The following is a 6000-nucleotide window of genomic DNA, read 5'->3' on the forward strand; positions in this document are numbered from 1 at the left end:
GGTCATTCAGCCAATTTCACTTGTTTTTATCATTTTTAAACAGAATTTATCATGCTTCACTACGCTTGTCGTTGCTTGTCTTTTGTTGTTGTTGTTGTTCATCTAGTAGTAATTACTTGTAGATTCTGTATGCATGCTTAACGGTACGTGATTCGAATACAAAATAAAAGTAAAAATGTAATATTTAGATAATATTGTGATTTTTATTTTCTTCTTTTCAAATTTCTATTGCTGTTGTTATGCTTTGACGTTGATGTTGTTTTTTTTCTTTGCAGCGTAAAATCGAAATTGTTTTTTTTCTTGTTGTTGTTGTCACTCTCTGATGTTGCTTACATTTTTTTAGTTTTGATTGACAATACAATTGTTAGCTATCCCCATTGCAAGAAGAACTGATTCATAATTTTTTTTAGTTGTAATTTGTTTTTAGCCATTCCGGTGGGTTTTTCAAGACTGAAGCTCATTCTCTCTGTATCTCTGTCTCAGTCTCTGTCTCTGTCTCTGAATAAAGATCATCATTACACAATGTAACACGCTTTCTTTCCCTCTGTGTTTACTTTTAGTGCACACAAATCGAACACTCGCTCGAACTTCCGTCCGTTCGTCTCTTACAGCTTCACATAAAAATGCGCAGCACTTCTGTGCTAACCCTTAAAAAGTGCTTTTTTCTGTTCTATTCTTTGACTCGGTCGTAATCCAACGAAAGATTGAACTTTGCGATAGGAGACGAAACGAATGTAAATGGCTAATAAAAATAGAACTACAAGTTGCTTTGGCTATACCAATAAATGTATCGGCTCGATACATCGTCATTGCTGGTGGATTCAATTTCATTTCATGTGATGGCCACATCCCGATATATGTATGCCGAGACGAAGATTGCGCCACAATTGCATGTACTGTACACACGTATCAAGCAGCCATATTTATTATATTGGAACTTTAGTGTCACTTTGGAACGCATTACGAAGAATCTACAGATCAAATCGCTTTTCACCATCTCGCCTCTATATCGCCATGGAGCGGAGGAAAAATGCGAACTGTGGAGAGAGAATGAGAGTAAAATCGTTGAATGATGCAATATTTACGTGAGTTTGTGCAATGCTTTGGAATGAACAAGCGAACGATGAAGGTCCTTCAGTGCCTTGTACATGTGTGCCGAGAGCGGAACCATCATGTTTTGAGTGTGCTAAATGAACTTTTTGATGAAATGAGCTCTTTTCTTTCATATATGCATGGCATTAGGACAAGAGACGGCTTCCCGAGTGGAAATGCCTTTGCTTCTAAAAAGCAATTCATCATCGGACAGTTTTGCTTCTTTTTTCCGAATTTTCATCAAAATATTGCAGTCCTGCTCCTGAATTGCTACGTTTTCATCTGAATCTACTGAAAATGAGTGATGGTCAACGGTCAGTCACGGGTATTGCGAAGCTGATAAGAGATAGTGGGTTGGTGTCTTCGACAAATTTGTAGTACTCGAGACTTTCTATCATTTTGCTGAAGACTGTTATCTGTTATCTCTTATCAGTTGGGCGCAAATCAAAAACACACGCGTATAGCAAGGTTTTTTTTCTTTTGAATTGAATTTTATTTCACCGCTAAAAAACTGGCTGAATATGATTTAAATTTTTACAATAAAAATACATCAGTTGTTTGTATTCACATTTTCTCTTTGGGTTGACAAGAATTTTGCAATATTCGACTTAAATGAGTCTGTAGTTCCAGCAGTATCTACAAGTGTTATGAAATTGTTTATGCAACGAATCATACGAGCAATCGGTTGTTGACGTAAATAATCGGTATCAAATAGAGTTCACTAAGTGTTCTGTTATTTCTTAATGTACGACGTTGTTCAAGCCTCACAAATTTCGAACTAATAAATTCGTCATTGATATTACATTTATATCATTATATATGAGTCAGAAACCATCCTCAGCCAATGTACGCTTATACACAGGCACCGACGACACCGAATGTGAACCATTGGTTCAATCCATTTACTCAGCGCCCAAGTCTCTACCGCGCAGCAAACTCCGAGCAACAGCAAAACCGTTTCGTCCATCGCGTGGACAACAGACGATTCCGTTAAACCCCAAGCTGCACACACCCGACGCGACACGCATCAGTGTCTACTACCAAAACATTCGCAGCTTGGGTAACAAACAGGATGAATTTTTCCACAAATGTGCTGCTTTCGGTTTTGACATAGTCATCTTGACTGAAACCTGGCTCAAACATAGCCACCGTAATGCCGAATTCTTTAATAGCACTTACGACGTCTACCGCAAAGACAGATCATTTAGACGAGGTGGAGGTGTTCCCATTGCTCTCAACAATGAAATCTTCTCTACTGAAGAAATTAAATTCGACAACGTGGACATTGAGCACGTATGCATTAAAGCGAGCTTGCCAACACACAACATTTTTATTTATAATGCATAAAGGGTGTCCCAATAGCAACGCAAAAAAGTATTTATAAAAAAAACAATGAAAATAGTTTCCAATTTTCCAAATCTTTATTGTATGTTGTAGTTTGGTCTTTACCATTTATGTATGAAAAAGAATATCGTGCAAATGTCCACCACGGCTCTTTTCACAGACCTTCAGCCGCTTGCCCAAATTTTCAATTACAGATTCGAGTAATGTCACATTTACGGTGGCTATGACACGTCTGATTTCAATTTTCAGCTCGGCAATGGTGCTTGGTTTGTTGGCATAGACTTTATCCTTGACGTAGCCCCAAAGAAAATAGTCCAATGGCGTTAAATCGCACGAACGAGGCGGCCATTCCACTTCGGCCTTTTGAGAAATGATGCGATTTGGAAAACGTTCTTCGATTACCGCTAATGTTTCAGGTGTTGTGTGTGGTCTGGCGCCGTCTTGTTGAAACCACATGTCGGATAAGTCCATGCCTTCAATTTCCGACCAAAAAAAATACTGCAACATCTCACGATATCGCTCGCCATTGATGGAAACGGCTCGACCATCATCATTTTCGAAGAAATACGGCCCGATGATGCCGCCGGCCCATAAACCGCAACAAACAGTGCAACGAGCTGGATGAGCTGACACTTCTTCAGTTTCTCTTCGATTTTCGCTTCCCCAGAATCGACAATTTTGGCGATTCACATACCCATTCAAGTGAAAATGAGCCTCATCCGAAAAGATCACTTTCTTCAAAAAATCGGCATCCGCGGCCTCTTTTCCTTTGACCCATTCGACGAAATCTCTTCGTTTTCCGTGGTCCATCGGTTCAAGTTCTTGAGTGAGGACAATCTTATAAGCGTGTAGACCCAAGTCTTTGGTGAGAATACGCCATGTGGTCATCCTAGAGAGGCCAACTTGTTGAGAACGTCGACGAGCCGAGGTTCTTGGCTCGTCCTCCACACTTTCACTCACAGGAGCAATATTTTCGTGCGAGCGGGCCGTTCGCATACGGGTTGATGGTTGATCGTCTAACACAGAGCCAGTATGCTCAAATTTCTGCACCAGGCGACTGATGTTGGACACATTTGGTCGATTATTTCGGCCGAAAAATTCACGAATTGCACGAAACGTATTTTGCAAAATAGGCCCATTTTCGTAATGGGATTTAACGACTTGAACGCGTTGATCTTTACTTAATCTTGACATGGTTATAAATGGTATAGATGGACGCTTCAAACTGACATTCCAGTTTGACAGATCGGGGCATCCATCATGAAATCCCTATTGAAAAACTTTTTGCGTCCCTATTGGGACACCCTTTACATTCCACCGAACTCACCCAACGAAATCTACGCTTTGCATCGTTCAGCCATTGAATCACTCACGACAAATGCCGATGACGTTGTGATAGTTGTTGGTGACTTTAATCTGAAAAACGTTGAGTGGATAAATGACGATGAGGATAGCAATGTGCTTGTTCCCTCTAATTTCCACTCCCAATGTGCTGCTGATTTCATTACCGGCCTGATGGGCCTGGGCCTCCAGCAAATCAATTCAATAAGAAATCGGAACCTCAAACTGTTTGACCTATTTTTCACTAACGACCATGCCAACACAACAGTGAGCGATGCTACTAAACTGTCATTGACGGATAAAATCGACATTTACCACCCTCCTTTGTTGATTGAATTTGAATGGCATCCGATTAACAATGGTTCGGAAAACCAGAATAACACGCATTTCAATTTCAAACGGGCTGATTTTCAGCGCATGAACGAATATTTTGCTGCCGTCAATTTCGATGACTTATTCGCAAACAAATCACTTGCGGAGAAGGTGTCATCCCTTCATGGCGTGCTAGCGGAAGCTATTCAGTGTACGGTTCCAACGTATGTCCGCAAGAACAACCAAAAATGCCCTTGGAAAAACAAAGAACTTCGACACCTCAAGAACTTAAGGAAAAAAGCCTGGGATTACTGGAAGCTGACCAATGATAAGCAGCCATTTGAAAAATTGCACGAGGAATTCAGTGCAAAAAACACTGAACTATACAATCAGTACGTCGACAAAATGAAATCAAACTTGAAAAGTGATCCTTCTTCGTTTTGGCAATATGTTAACTCTAAGAAGAGCACTGATAACATTCCAAAGACCATGCGATTCTGTGACACCAAGACATCCAGCGAATCAGAGCAAGCAAATTTATTTGCGGACTTCTTCGGGAGCAATTATTCCACATCAACGACACCAAATAATCTACACCTCTTGTTTCCAGCTTGACCTCGATTTTGTCATGACTAAAATGACGAAGGTCAACACCAAGAAAGGTGTTGGACCTGACGGTATTCATCCGTTGATTTTAAAGGAGTGTGCTCAGACGCTTGCTAGTCCGTTGACCAAGATCTTCAATGAGTCGCTTTCATCTGGCATTTTTCCCGACGAATGGAAACGATCGAGTGTATCTCCCATATTCAAAAAGGGCGCCAGATCGGACATTGAAAACTACAGGTGCATAGCAAAACTACCAACGATCGCTAAATTCTTCGAGCACCTCGTCAACGTAAATTTGCTTGGAATTGTTCGTGATCGCATCTCGCCCAACCAGCATGGATTTATGAAAAGACGATCTACAGCATCAAACCTAACTGAGTTTGTGTACTACGCCCAGAGTGGCTTAAACACTGGAGCTCAAGTTGATGTCCTGTACACGGACTTTACGAAAGCCTTTGATAGAGTCGATCACAGCATTTTGATCCAGAAGTTGAAAACATTCAATCTACCTCAAAACTTGCTGGCATGGCTTAAGTCGTACCTGGAAAAGCGTATTCAATTTGTCAAGCACGGAGCAAGTGAGTCGAACGATTTTACAGCGTCGTCGGGTGTCCCACAGGGAAGCCACCTTGGACCAACACTGTTCCTGCTATTCATCAACGACATCGTGGATCAAATGCCCCCAGACATCATGATATTACTGTTTGCTGATGATATCAAAATTGCCAAAATCATCAAGTCTCAGCATGATTCGGAGATACTGCAACAAGCCATCGACAAACTTAAACACTGGTGTGATGTGAATTTGCTGCACCTTAACCTCGAAAAATGTGCAGTGCTATCTATCTACAAGAAACGTCAGCATTTGGAAACAAGCTACACCTATGGCGACCAAACCTTCGGCAAAGTGACTGAACACAAGGACTTGGGTGTTCTAATTGACAGAAAACTATCATTTGCCAAACACATTGACATGGTCACTGCGAAGGCAACGGCTGCACTTGGCTTTGTCAAGCGCTTTTGCCATGACATCACTGACGTTACCACACTAAAGTCGCTGTATTTTGCAATGGTTCAGTCTCACCTCGATTACTGCGCCATGGTATGGCTTCCATTCCACAAAATCCACAGTGACAAAATCGAATCCGTGCAACGCCAATTCACTATGTACGCTCGTCGAGAATACCCATCCGTACATAACCAATACTCAATCACACCGTACGAGCAACGATTGTCGGACTTGAACATGATTAGTCTTCGCCGTCGACATGTCAACGCGTCATTGAGTTTTTTCTACGACATCAT

The sequence above is a fragment of the Sitodiplosis mosellana genome, unplaced genomic scaffold (genome assembly GCF_009176505.1).
Source record: "Sitodiplosis mosellana isolate CC-2019 unplaced genomic scaffold, AAFC_SMos_1.0 Smas_scaffold_2, whole genome shotgun sequence".
In the NCBI taxonomy this organism is placed as follows: Eukaryota; Metazoa; Arthropoda; class Insecta; order Diptera; family Cecidomyiidae; genus Sitodiplosis; species Sitodiplosis mosellana.